This window comes from Ursus maritimus, unplaced genomic scaffold (genome assembly GCF_017311325.1).
Source record: "Ursus maritimus isolate PB19 unplaced genomic scaffold, ASM1731132v1 scaffold_16, whole genome shotgun sequence".
Lineage (NCBI taxonomy): Eukaryota > Metazoa > Chordata > Mammalia > Carnivora > Ursidae > Ursus > Ursus maritimus.
Window position 1 is genome coordinate 52,099,440 of NW_024424008.1, and position 13,130 is coordinate 52,112,569.

The window sequence follows — 13,130 nt, forward strand, 5'->3', positions numbered from 1 at the left end:
TGCCAGGAAGGAAAGGTAGCGGGCACGGCCGGCAGGCTCCCGCCTTGGCCCCTCTGCTCGAGTGGCGGCCGCAAACACCCCCCGCCGGTTGCGGCCACTCCCCCACTGTTTTCATTCTCAGCTTTCTCCTAAATGGAAACCATTAATCATACTAAATTGTGCAATGATTCTGTGATAGGGAGAATGCTGATGGCAAAAATCATTCTCCTTTGTTGTGCCAGGAGGCAAAAGGCAGAAGTATTCGCTCGTTGCCCTGCCTGGCTCCTTGCAAATGCTGACCATGTGTTTGCCCACGCAGCTGCCTCTATGCACACAGCTTATTTTAGTACCGGTCTAAGGCATTCCAACTGGTGACAGAATACAAGGCGCCCAGCCACCTCGCCCTTCTTCCAAGGACTACCAGTAAGACGTAGAACCATGGGCACTCCCAGGAGTCTTTCCCATCTTGGGGTGGGGGGCAGATCAGGGGGATGGGTGCTGTGAGACCCGTGGAAAACCCAAGGTGGTGTCCGATGGGCTGAGCTGGTGGGGTACACTGTGCCCCCCGCACACGTCTGCCAGCTGGATTTCAGAAGAAGCCAGGTGTGGGTACCAAGGAAGCTTTTCACCTTTCAGAAGTTGATGTCTGCTTCGCTTTCGACAAGCCTCTTTGTAAGCCACCCCTTCTGAATTAGAATCATTTGCCAAAAGCTCTTAAGCTATGATTAATGCCAGGGCTGTTTTTAACAATCATCCTGCCAGTCTTAAGCTGTAGTCATTTTCAATAATTTGGAGCGCTCAAAGGCAAGCCAGGAGCTTGTTGACAACAACACCCACAAGAGCACAGCCAGGCAGCCACAAAGATGGAAAAGCAAAGGGACCATTTGGGCTTAGCTGGCTTTTTCTTCCAGAGTTTCACCACTCAAAGTCTGAACGCTCACAATGCAGTAAGGATCCAACTGTGAACATGGCTCGGCAAGAGGGCTGCCAGCCTGGCTTTTGTGTGAACAAACGAGCAGCGTGTTTGGAGGGCTCCTGGTTTATTTATGGACATGTGTGGTTCATTCATGCCGTCCCCAAATCAGAGAGCCCTCGTTTGTCTTCCCTTTGCCAACATCAAAGACCGGGAAAGAAACGCGCTCTGCTCTGGGGCTGTTTACTTCCCGTGAATGCTGAGCGAGTCCCAGGCCAGGATTTGGGGATCCAGTTCCGTGCATGGCCCCGGCCGTTTCCCCAGCCACGCGCACTGTCTTCATCTTGGCAATTTCCTGTTAGAGCATCCATCTGTTTGAAAGCCCAATCCGAAGCCATGGCTTGAAATGTCCATGATCACAGATTTACTTAGACTCAGCGTCAGATGGCACTTATTTCTAGCTCATTACTTCCTCCGGTAGGAAAGGGTCAGCTCTGGGTGATGGGAGTTTAACCCAATGAATTTGCCATGATTGATGGAGATCTTTGTGTCGATCCAACCCCCGCCATGGCACTAGCTGTTACGCAGGTTATACAGGGGGCCAGGAAGCGCAGGGACTTCGGGGTATAGCTGGGAGCTTTCATTTGCTAGCTTCCAGTCAACTCCCTTCAACCATGAATCACAAAGGGGGCCCCAGTCCTGCGTTCAACATGGTCTCCGCGGCTTCTGTCCTGTTCCCTGTAGGGCCCTCTTGACATCAAGCCCCTCTCTTCCGAGCACGAATGAACAGATTTCTGGTATTTGGTCTCTGGGTTGTTTCTGGCTTGGCCAAGAGTGCCCCCTAAAACACTACCAGTCCACCAGTGACCAGTCTACCGGGGCTCTCCTCACCCCTTAAAGGGTTTTTCTGGGTTTTTCCAGCTGCTTTTCAGAGGCCTCATTGGGACACGATCCCCTCTAGCATAGCACCTGCCTTAGGGTCATTGGCCTCTGGGGAAATGAGAACTTTCCTCCATGCCTGCCCCTTTCCTTACACTCCCTCTGCCAGATAACAGCATCAGCAGCCACTCAAACTGGGCTCCTGGGGGCCATCCCTGATTCCCCCCTCTTCCTCATCTCCCACTTCCAACCCGTTCCCAGCTCCTGCCCACTGCCCCCTAACTGCTTCTCAGGCTTGACCCAACCTCATCCTGTCCCCTCCCTCGTACAGGCCCTTTCCCTCACACCACAAGAAGGTGACAACGTCTTCTCTGGTCCCCCCCCCACCCTCCACACCTGTGCTGGCCTGTCATTGTCCCAAAGGGAAGTAAACCTTTTCCCCACCCCCACCCCGCCTTGGAAACCACTCCTGGTTGACATCTGGCTGCAGAATCCATCCAGATGCTCCCAGTCTAAAACACCTTAGTTTGGCTTTTCAGCCTCCCCCGGTGGCCTTCCTGCGCCTGCATCCCTGCCTCCACCCCTACCCGGACCTTCCTCAGGCTCCCTCACCTTGCCATCCACACGTCTGTGCCTTTGAACATTCCAAGCGTCCTTCCCCTGGGTTCCCCCTCTGAACCTGCCCAGCCTCCCCCGCTTCCCTCCATCTGAGTCCTTATCACATATCTGAACTGTTTGCTTACCTTCTGTCTCCCTCAATAAAACAGCAAACCCCTTGAGAGCAGAGCGGGTTATCTGACCCCGCTGTATCTCTGAAGCCACGCGCAGGATCTGGCCGTGTGCTCCATAATTATTGAATAATAAGAGATTTTTTTTTTCCATCTCTGCTTGGATTGGTCTTTCATCTGTCTGTCTCTTTTCCTGGAAATATCCTGGTAAGACCTGCTTTCTCTCTTCTTTCTAACCAGCAATTTCAGAGTTTTTGGAACTCCCTCTGTCTGCTTTGCTGAATTTTTGTTTTATTTTGATTTAGTTTTGATTCTGTTTCCTCACTGTCCTGGTCAACTTTGTTTTGTCTCATCCGTCCCTTTTTCTCTCCCTCTGGGCTGTTTTACCCATTTAGGTCAATATGGGTAGTGCCTATGTCCTATAAACATTTCCAGACCCTGTGAACATATTTGACACCTGGAAAGAAAAAAAAGAAAGAGCTCCAAATACAGAGAAGAAAACTGTAAAATCAAAAATTATTACATGCTTAATTAAATATCTACAAAACTGTAATGTTGTCAACCAGTAAACTACAGCCAAACTGAACTGGTAAATAATCACCTATAAATTGTATTCGGGGGATTGTAATGGATTTGCAATAGTGCGGGATAGAGGCTCTGTAAGAAGAGGTCCTAGGGCCTGCAAAGGTTGGAAACCAGGCCCACCTGTCTTTGTCTTCTTGCCCCCTCTCTCCCACCCTGTCCTGCTCTCTCTCCTCTCCTCTTCTGAATCTTGCACCCTAACGCTGAGCCAAGACCCTCCAGGCGGGCAGAGTACCAGAGTACCTTCCTGGGAGGCTGATGCTTTGCAAGAATCTGACAAATACACCAGGGGCCTCGAGATGGGAAGCTGAGCCGGCCCCAATATGCAGAGAACACTGTAAACTTTCATTAGCGACCGATTCTCTTAGTTTCAGCAACGGCAGTCTGCAGAGATAGCTGACCCGCACGCCCAGCTTCCAATCTGTACAGCAAATTGTCAGTGTGGACACCCTGGGCTTTGGAGGGCAGGTGACTTCTCTGCCCCGTTGCTGTCTTCCAGCTTTTGGGTTTTGTTTTGGTGCGTGTGTGGGAGGGAGGCAGGCTGGTGGTGATGAGCTCCGGCTCCAGGAGCCAGCATTCATGAGTAGTGTTTCCAGCTGTGCCTCTGATTCAGCCCGTGACCTTGGGCAAATTGCTTCCTCCCCGGGCCCTGCTCTCCATTTATAAAGAGCCTCAATCCCAAATTGTTTCGAGTTATTTGTTTGTAAAGTACTTTGACATCTCAGATCCAAGGCATGGTAAAGAGCAGAAATACTGCTGTTGTTACAGTGCGTTTAAAAACCCAAATAAAATGTGTTGCAAGCTCTCGGGTTGAAAATTAAGAAGCTGTAATAATTGACCACTAATTCCACTGGTTGCTTTATGCTATCCTTGCCATGCTGAGATCATGCAATTTTTGCCCTTTTTTCTTTAAAAATAAATAAAGGTTCCTTTGTGAAGAACGGATTTCATTTAGTAAATAATTTTGACTTGTGTAATTACCTCTGTGACTTTTCTTAACTTGGCTTCGCTGCAAAAAAGCCTTACCCCCACCACGGCCCTCCCATCCCCGGTGCTCCGTAAAGTAATTGTGCAATTAGGAAGAAGTGGCCGGAGCTGCGTGTGTCTATATTTTTAAGTCGGGAGTCTGGCTTTGACTCCCTGCTTGCTGGAGTGGGCGAGCCAGCCCGTTATTAAAAAAACAATTATGCTGTTAAAAAATCAGGAGCTGCACAAGTGAAGCCCATCGATTGGCGAGCCTGGTCAGTTATCACCAGAAGGTCCTGACAACACACTAATAGGTTTTTCTGAAGATCCAATCAAATTTTCTAGGCAGAGGCTTGAGGTGTTCCACATGGGATAATGCTTGTCCCGGCCGGTATTGATTTCAGTGTGGCTCGCTCCTCTCTCCCCCCTCACTGGCTCCCACTCTTCAGCGGCTGCTACTTTTCTTTTTTCTTTTTTTTTTGTAATAAAGACTTGAGCTTTGTATTCCATTTTAACAGTTTGATGAGGGGAGAGGCTGCCTCGAAAGCCTTGTCCGTCCTTGACGGTGCCTCTGGCACTCTCTCCTTTGTTACTCTATCCTTAAAGTCAGGTAGAGAATCACTGCTTCTGGCTCTGCTTCTCCCTGACCTTGTGGATTTTATTCTCAAAGCTGCTTCCAGCCCAGCCAGCAGCCCCTCTTAGTAGGAATGTGGTGGGAAAACCTTTTGGGAAGGAGGGGTGGAGTGGACCGAAGTTACCGAGGTTTCCAGTTCCCCCAAGGAAGTGAATGCCCTGGGCAAGGAGAAGATGTTGGTCCAGGTGTGAGTGTGAGTGTGTGTGTGTGTGAGGGAGACAAGTCTACCAGTCTGTACAGTTGCACAGGCTGTTCACTTGACGAGGGTAGCAGATCAAGGACAGGGATCCAGCCCACCCTCTGCTAGCCAAGCGTGGTGAGCAGGTGCCCAACTGCACCTTCTTGGAAAGCACGCCTCTTCTCCTTCACACGCACGTGTCGCATGGGCCGTCAGTAGCCTGGAGAGAGGTGGTAGAAACCCAGTGCCCGCAGCCCACCAGAGCTCTGCTCTGGTGCATGGCCCTGTCCGGGCCTGGCTGCTCCCCGCGTCGTCCGCGGATGACAGTGGCAGCCATGTGAAACACTTCCTGCAGCCAGCCCTGATCTTTAGTTTCCCCGTCACACTCAGGGGCCCCGGGGAGTCTTTCTGAGTCTGTTGAGTTAGCATACACCCCCAGCCAACCTCTACTGCCACTTCATCTCTCTCAGGACCGGGCACGGTGCACCACCCCTCCTGTCCCTCCCGCCCAATCTCCTGAAGGGCACGAGCTTTGTTATCAGCAGACCTAGGTTCAAATCCCAACTCCTTCACAATAAAAAGTTGACTTTGGGCAAGTCTCCGAGTCTGTTTCTTCATCCTTAAAATACCCACCTCACCCCAGGTTGTGGGGACCAGGTAGATAACAATGCTAGGGGGCTGCACGAATGTTGGTTGTAGGTTCCTGTCAAACTTCTAGGCTCCGGGAGTCGTACATCCTCCTGGGGGCTTCCCAGACTGGGCCGGGAGCCCCCAAACAGACTCGCCCAATTAGCACTTGGTTCTATCCCGATGCATTTTCCTCTCGTTGTCTCAAGCGTGTGTTTTCTCTCCACACCAGGCTGTTGGCTCCTCGCGCAGCGGGGTCGCATCTTACATGTGTCCTGGGTTCCCCAGGGCCCTGCGGAATGGTGAGCTCACCGTGGCTGCTCGGAGAACTCCTCGACTCCCCCAGGCATTTACTGTTACACAATTTTTAGTCTGTAGTACTTCCCACCTAGGAAGAGTCTTAAATGGATTCTGTAGCTTTGGTTTAGTTCATGCAATCATAGAATATAGAATGTCAGATCTGCCGAGCACCTCTGAGCTCCTCCAGTCCAACCCTCTCATTTTATATACTTCGATTGCAGGCAGCCTCACAGGGAAGTGCCAAATACCCGCCACCGGGGTGTTATGTTCCTGATCCGCTCCTCCCCAGCCAGGACCCTGAGCCATGTTAAGGATGGAAGTGGCCTTGCCCCTCACCCCCAGGCAGCACGTGGCAGGGCAGGTGCGTCTCCAACCAGGGGCCCCCGGGGCATCACCTGAAGCCCACTAGCACTGCGATTCGCAGGCCCCGCCCATATCCTTTAAATCAGAGGCTCTAGCAGGGGGCCTAGTGGCCGGCACATCCAGGCGTCCTCTAGATGATTCTGACACATGCTCCCTCGTTCGGGAGCCCCCAGCGGCTGCAGGGGAAAGGGTGCTGGCTTTGAGCGAGCCAGCCTTTGACTCCAGCTACACTACTGAGCATCAGTACCTCCACCTGGAAAGCAGGAAGCACACTGCTCAGCTCACCAGGCTTTGGTGCACACGTGCCGAGATGACACGCCCCGCACACAGTAGGCACTTAAGAAACGCTCGCTGAATTTGAATTGCCACTTGTCTCGGGTGAGTGGCTGCACGGCTGATTGCGGGGCTGATTGGAGGACATGCAGCTTTCATCACCTTCATCAGGAAAAAACAAATCTATTAAGTGTCTAAACACATGCTACGCGGTCCTCTGTGCACCGAGGAGAAAAGCATCCCAGAAAAGCGGGGAGACAACCAGGCAGAGAACAAAGGCCAAAGGTTTTGAAGTTAGGAGCATCGCGGTCGGAGGCCCAGCTCCACCGCTCACAGGGGACCCTGCCAGACCTGTGTTGACGCCCTCATCCATTCCACAGCTATTTGGGGAGTCCTACTATGTGCCAGGCAGTGCGCAAGGCCCCTCGAACACACAAGGGAACAAGTTGGATAAGGTCTCCGTGGCAGATCAGATACCCCACTTTCGCTCCCCCCCCGGGTCCCAGCCCCCTCGCCGCTGGACAGGGTATGTGGCAGGGAGCAGAGGGAATGTGCCCACATGTGAGTCTCCAGTCTCTCTCCTCCCCCTGCCGCAGCTGCTGAGAAGGGCGGGCGTACCTGAGGGCACAGCCACAGGGTGCTGGTGCCTCCCTGTTCCCAATGCCCGAGTGAGCACGGGACACGCGGCATGGAGAGGAACATGACCTTTGGGACTTATGTCTCTGTGGCATAGCCCCGCGTCTCCTGCTGATACAGACTGTGCCCCCATGAGTCTCGCCCCCAGTAAGGCAAACAACACGCACCCGGGGAGTGTTCAGCTGCGATGGTGAGCGGTGCCATGAAAGGGATGTGCTGGCCCAGGGGTCCTGGAGAAGTGAAAGTTGAGACCGGAGGGAGCGGGGAGGTCAAGCCCAGGCAGAAGAAACAAGCACGTCCCCCTGAAGTGGGATGGCGCGCGGGGTGGACAAAGAACAGCCGACGAGGCGGGAGTGCCCGGAACAGCAGCGGGCGAGGCAAGGAGTGCCCGGAACAGCAGCGGGCGAGGCAAGGCCGTGCACTAGAACCAGATCAGGGAGGATCTCATGGGCCAGGCCAAGGATTTGGGATTTTATTGTAAAACAAATAGTACACTGAAGGTTTTAAATAGGCAGCAACAGGAAATCGGCTTCTTAAAATGCTCTGAGCCTCACCTTCCTCATCTGTACAATGGACATAAAATTATATATGTGTTAAGGACCTGCAGAAAGAAATGAAACGACTGCTGTAAAACACGGCACCTTGAAAGGATCTGGCCTCTTCTCTCTGGAGCCTTCCTTAGAGTTCACCTCTAGCCCAGGCATTCGGATAGATACGCTGTTCGTGGGGAATATGAGAGTCAGGAAGAGACCCAAAATACCCTTGCAGTGAAATAATCACTAACATGTATTGAGCACTTGCTGTATGCCAGGTACTGTTCTAAGAATTAACTCACCAAAACCTTAAGGAGCAAGTGTTAGTATTATAATTATACCCATTTTACAGGTGGGGAAACAGACCCAATTGGTTAAACTGTTGCTCTGGATCACACCACGGGGCAATAGCAGGGCAGGCTTTAAATCCTGACGCTCTGATGCCTGGACCCTCACTCTAAATCACGGCACTTCACTGCCTGTCAGACAGAAACGGGATTTTAGGGAAACAAGGGGTCCGCGGGAGCAGCTCTGGCCCCACCAAAGGGGTGGGTAAAAGAGCCAGACCCAGCTCTGACGCTGAGTGCACTGTCTGTGAGCACCGTGGGTGCTGCACCCCAAGTTACAGACCGGAGGCCCCCACCAGGCAGAGGCAGAGCCCCACAGCTGACCCAGGACACCGTCCCGGCCCCTACTCCGTCCTGGGTCAGGGATGCAGCTCGTTCTCTAAGCCGGCCTGTCAGCCTCTGCATGCCCCCTCTAGAGACAAGCTCTGCCAGGACAGCCCCACGGCACACGGGGGCCTGCTCGGTGAGACCTTGGAGCCACACAGAGACACCGGTGGAGGCGTCTTCCCTGGGAGGAGGACACCAGCGGGCCGGGCGGGGTCCGGAGTGGGCTGCATGGGCGCGTGCCTGAGGCAGGTGGTGTCAGCAGAGCCCTTGGGGAGGCAGGGCGGGCCCGCCCAGCTGGGCTTCGAGGCCGGCAGGCAGGATGGCCGCCCTGCTCCTGCCACTCTCTCTGCAGTCAACCAGAAAGTCGGAAATGTGCTCGGCGATCAGCGAAGCAGATGGTTGAGAATATCATGTGTATACAATATTTATGAAATGTGCGCTGAGCAGAGCTGTGCCTGCGACTTCCGTCCCAGGCAGAGTAATTCAGCCCTGTGTGATGAACAAGATGGTAATTGGGGTAGTTCCAATTTACTAACCATTTGCAAAAGATTACATACCTCTCACATAGCCTCCTCTCCTAATCTTACTTTAATGAACACTGCTCTATCTGGAAGTATAATTTCAGGGCGGGGGGAAAACAATTTCTAGCCTAGAAGGCAAAGCTGTAGCTAATACATTAACATCCAAATTAGAGAGACGGAGAATAATGGTGAGATCTATAGCTAAAGCGATTTGAAGCCCCCTCCCCGTCTACGCAGTAAAAGGCGCACAGTGGAGGCGGCCCTTGATGCCACCAACCACTTGGATGTGGGAGTTGAAGACTTTCTAAGACGGCAGCCTCACACGGAACCATTTCCTTCACTTGACGAGGGCTCCCCCCTCCGTGGGGATGTGTTTTCAGCTGATCTTCGCTGCCCTTGTATTAGGAGGGAAGCAAGTCAGACTAGGAGAAGAACCTCCAGTTCCAGGGAGTACTGGCTGTTGACAATATGCCTTTCCTAAAAGCCTAAGGCTGGGGGGGATCCTTCGGAGTGATTAATGAGCTCTACCTCAGTTTCGTCATCTGTAAAGTGGGGGTGGGGTGAGATAATGCCGCCTCATTGATGTCTTCGACAATTTTAGCTGAGCCCAGCACTTGCCTAGGCGCAGCGAACAGTAAAAATAAATGCTCTCTCATGACGCTTACATTTTCATGGAGAAAGAAAACCATTCAGTCTGTTAGGGGCTAGGACAAGGACAGACTCTCTGCATCCAGAGGACTGGTGAAGGGCTTGCCCTTCCTACAGAGCCCAGGGTGACCCAACTGACTTTCCTGCCTGGGGACCGGGAAAGGGCCCTGGCTTGGCCCGGCGCTGGGTCAGCCCCACCCCCCACAGGTGCGCTCCGCCAGGCGTGGTCTGCATTCTGCTGGGGGCCGCGTTAGGCACTAGTGGGAGGCAGCTGCGCCCAGCTTCCGCTCCAGAGAGAGGGCTGCAGGCGGCAGAGAGCCAGCGCACGGGGCTCCCTCCTGCCCGGAGCTCTGAACCTGGCTGATGGAGGTGAGGTGTGCAGCCCCCTGCCCCCCATTCACCAGGGCAGTCGCGGAAAGGTGCGAGGGGCCGAGGTCAAGGTCAGAGAATACCCTGGAGAGACAGCGCTTGCAGTCTTGGAAACACCCTTTCGGAACCCCTTTCCGGATTCCGGTCTGCAATGCAGAGCGGGTCTGCAGGGGAGACGCTCCACTGTGCTCTCCCAGTGCCTTCCCACGCATCAAGTCCCCAGGGGGGTGGCTGAGCAGGGGGGCACAAAGGACAGCCGAGTTTCCTCCATCAGGGCCCGGGACCTCAGTCAGCACCTACTGTGTGCCAGGAGGGGTGCTCCCCACCCCACCCCACGGCTCCGCTGACCGCAGCTTGGCCTCCTTAGTCAGCACTGTGCCAGACCAAGGCTCCGAGGCCTTGTGGTCTCCGAGGCGAGGCCCCTCCCCCAATCCCTGACCCAGGGGTGGCAGGGGAGGGTGACAGGTCCAGCCCTGGGACCCATTCCTTGGACCCCTCTCCTATACCTCCCCGGCCTCCCGCCCCTGTTCACCCTGCCACTCTGGCTTCATCGACCCTCAAAACCGAGGGCCGGGGCTATTCACAGATCTTGTCCATCAGGCCTGCCGGTTGGCTCCTGCCTGAGCTCTGAGCCCTGCTGCTCTCCCGCCTCTCCTGCCTCGGTGCTAAACGCAGGCGCACAGACACCTGGACAGCAACAAGCAGCCCGGCCCTCCTGCTGCGAGAAACTTCGTGAAATTAATAGCGGTGTAAGCCCATGGGGGCGAAGGGGACACTGGGCCATAGGGGTGGGGGTCCAGCCCCTGGCCCTTCTCCAACCTCTCAGCCGCTTCAGGATCTCTGGTCACCTGTGTCTCCAGGGCCACCCAGAGGGGATTTGGACTTGGTGAGACAAATGTTGCCTCCCCTCTCTCCCCAACAAGAACCTCAGTATTAATAAGCAATGAGGTTGAGCGGAGCCCCCTCCCAGCCCCCAGACCCCAGGAATTCACAGGCTTCCTTCATCCTTTACTATCTGGTCTCGGCTTCTGCCTTTTCACAGGTGTGTCTGCACCTGCCTTGGGAGCATGTAAGGGGAGAGGGAAGAGGAGAATCCAGGCTAAATAAATAAGGGAGGGAGGGAGGAAGGGAGGAAGGAAAGGGGAGAAGGAAGGAGGGAGGGAGGGGAGGAGGGGTGTTCAGCCCCCAGCACGCTGTGTACTAAGCAACTGCATATATGATTGAACGTGTGGTCCCACTGCCGTCTTCTCAGAAAGGATAGTTGATGAAGGATGACGCGGGTTTGCCTGGGAATAAGGAGGTTCCTGGGACAGAGGACATTTTCAGTGCTAAGACCTGAGCCAGTTGGTGGCCCTCAGCCACCCAGTCTGTCTCCCTGCAACCTGTGCTTTAGAGCCAGGCCTTTGTCCAAGCTAGGCTGTGTCTGACATCTGGGGAGTAGCCTGGGGCCAGGCTCCTGGGTCCTGGGGTGGGGGGAACGGGGAGGAAGGAATCATATTAGAAAGAACACCAGACCTTGTCTTGGCTTCTCCTGCTTCCGCGTCTGTACGTCTTCCTCCTCTATCTCTTCCCAGTGGTTTTCCTGCAGCAGGAGCCGTGGGGACCGTGGTGACAAGTGCGACAGCTGGCGCTCTCACGGTGCTCACTCCGCGGCAGGAAGTGTTCCAGACCCTGTTGCTGCACTCACTCACGTAGGCCGCCCCCCGCCCCACTGCTCTTCGACGTAGGTGTCCTCAGCCTTGCTGGTTACTGATGGAGAAACAGGACAAAAGATGCCCCGTGTGCCAATGGTGCAAAACCCCAGCCTGGGTGGGGGTGGAGACTGGCCCTGCGCCCTGCGTCTCTGGTCACCCTTTCTCTCTGTTCACCTGCAGCCCTGACTCTGGGCCCTCGGCCTAGGGTTCGCATTTAGCATCCAGGGGCATTTGAACCTTGTGTTCTCATAGGAACTAGCAGGTTCGGGGAAGCAGGGCCGGCTGGGCTCTTTGCTCTGGAAGCCATGGTATCTAGGAGTGCTTCTCCTGTGTCAGAGGCCATGGCAGGGCATGGGCTCTGGTCCTTGCAGCCCCTGAGGCTTTCACAGCTCCCAGGGTTGCAGGTGGGGCTCTGGGGCTGCTCGGGGGCCCAGCCATGCTCCCAGTCATTCCAGGGCTGGCAGTCCCTCCTCTCTCGCGGAACACCACAGCCTGCTCCTCACGCTGGCAGGAAGCACGTGGCCCCGTGGCAGCGATTCTTCTAGCCCGAAAAAGGAGCAAAAGGAATATTTGATCACAGGTGGCTGCTGTCAGCTTGCAGTCTCTGAAGTCCTGGGTGTCCTGGGGGGCCCCTCCTGCCCATCGCCAGCCCCAGCCCAGGACTCGGCGGCTACCTCTGCAGAGAGTGTATGCAGGGCTGGCCTCTCAGATGTCCCCCCTCCTTCACCAGGAGTGTGGTCCCTTCTGCAGAGTGGTGAGCCGTGGGCTCCCTTCTGAGCTTGTGTGGAGATGCTCTGAGAGCCCCCACCACCCACCTTCCCCACTGCCCCTTCCTAGCAAGAGAGGACGTGTGCCTCGGAAAATGTGTGGCTTTGGAAAGCAGACTTGGGTTCAGATTCAAGCCCACGTACAGCCAGGGGTGACTTGGGTGAAGTCATGGAACTTCCATGTGCTTGTCTGAGCGGGGAATAAATGAAACCCTGTCTGCCAGATGCCTGGCTGTGTGTCCGGCCTGGGGAGGAACTTGATAACTAGGAGATAGAACGAAGTCGGCTCAGGCAGCTCAGAGGCCCGTGAGGTCCGTGCAGCCCCGCCTCGGAGGAGACCCGTGCGTCGTCTATCCCGGACAGGTGCATTGCCGTGAGTCTTCCAAGTTTTAGAGACAAGGACATTTTGTAACTTCCTGTCGCATCCAGTTCCCCGGTTCAACACCTGCCCTCGGTGATCTTTCTGGTTTTTTAGGTCTAACTAGAGTCCCTTATACTGCAACTCAAGTTCATTCTCTTTTGTCTCCTTTTCAGAAGAGATCGAGCATCGCCCATCACCTGACGTTTCTTCAGGAGCCTAAAGCCGTCCCCTCCTGACTGTGAGGTATGGAATGGCAGCCCTCGCTTGGCTGGACTTCTGCTCCCGAGGTGCAGACAATGAAGGGGTCCCCAGGGGCACGTGCCTTCCCCCAGACTCGCAAAGCAGAGTCTGCGGCAGGTGCAGGCACAAGCTCCCACATCCTCGGATTCCCCGAATCTAATTCCCATTGTCCCACCTCCTGGAATCTCACCACCACCCCCCTTCTCTGAAGGCTCTGCACGCTAGAACTTTCTTGCTTACTTTCCTGGATTAAGGAGGGGAAAAA